This window comes from Centrocercus urophasianus, unplaced genomic scaffold (assembly GCF_019232065.1).
Source record: "Centrocercus urophasianus isolate 14NV4802_14NV808 unplaced genomic scaffold, USGS_Curo_1.0 seq_11, whole genome shotgun sequence".
NCBI lineage: Eukaryota > Metazoa > Chordata > Aves > Galliformes > Phasianidae > Centrocercus > Centrocercus urophasianus.
Genome location: NW_024884253.1, coordinates 52083397 through 52084447, shown reverse-complemented (window position 1 = coordinate 52084447; position 1051 = coordinate 52083397).

Sequence of the window (1051 nt, the reverse complement as noted above, 5' to 3'; positions counted from 1 at the left end):
TCTACCATCTTTCACTAAATAAGAAGTTTCAGGTTCATACTGGGGATAATAAGCAAACAGAAATGATCAAAACCCTGTTTCCATGGGTTGATAGTGACAGGACAAGGGGGAATGGCTTTAAACTAAGACAGGGGAGGTTTAGGTTAGACATTAGGAGGAAGTGTTTCATAGAGGGTGGTGAAGCACCAGAGCAGGCTGCCCAAGGAGGCGCTGTGGATACCCTGTCCCTAGATGCATTCAAGGCCAAGCTGGATGTGGCTCTGGGCAGCCTGGTCTTAGTGGTTGGCATACTTGCCTAGAGCAGTGGGGTTGAAACTAGATGATCTTCAATGTCCTTTTCAACTCAGGCCATTCTATGTTTATATGAAAAGAACAAACAAACAAATAAAGAAGACGCTATGATGACTCTGGACAGCCTGGTCAAGTGGTTGGTGACCCTGCACATAGCAGGGGGGTTGAAACTCGATGATCATTGTTGTCCTTTTCAACCCAGGCCATTCTATGATTCTATGATTCTATGACAATAACATTTTCTATAAAAATCCATCAGGCTAGCACACTGTATGTACGGGTAAAAAAAAAAAAAAAAAAAAAAGTTGTTAAGCTCTATAGAGTCTCTACGTTTTTTCTGTCTTCTTAAGTTCTTGTTTTGGTTCCTAGGTCAAATTATTTTTCTTCACTCAAATTACTTTCTCACCTTCCTTGTACAACAGCTAAATCTACCTAATCTCAGTTGCAGTAGATTACTTCCTAATCTACTTCTTCCTGACAACAGAATTTCGTTGAGCTGACTCAGAAAGCTCTTACAGAGTTATAACTGGAAACATCAGTTTGAGTAAGAGAGGCCTTTTCTCTCGTGAAGGACCCTGATATCTCATGGCTTTAGAAGTCTATACAGAGGCCACTGAACACTAAAATCCACAACACTCTTATGCTCTGAAGAACTCACAGTTACAAAATCAAGGTCAAATTCAACAGCAAGTTTAAACTCATAAATTTAAGTGTCCACACATAATTTCCCATATACGCCCTAAGAATTACAGGTGTTACA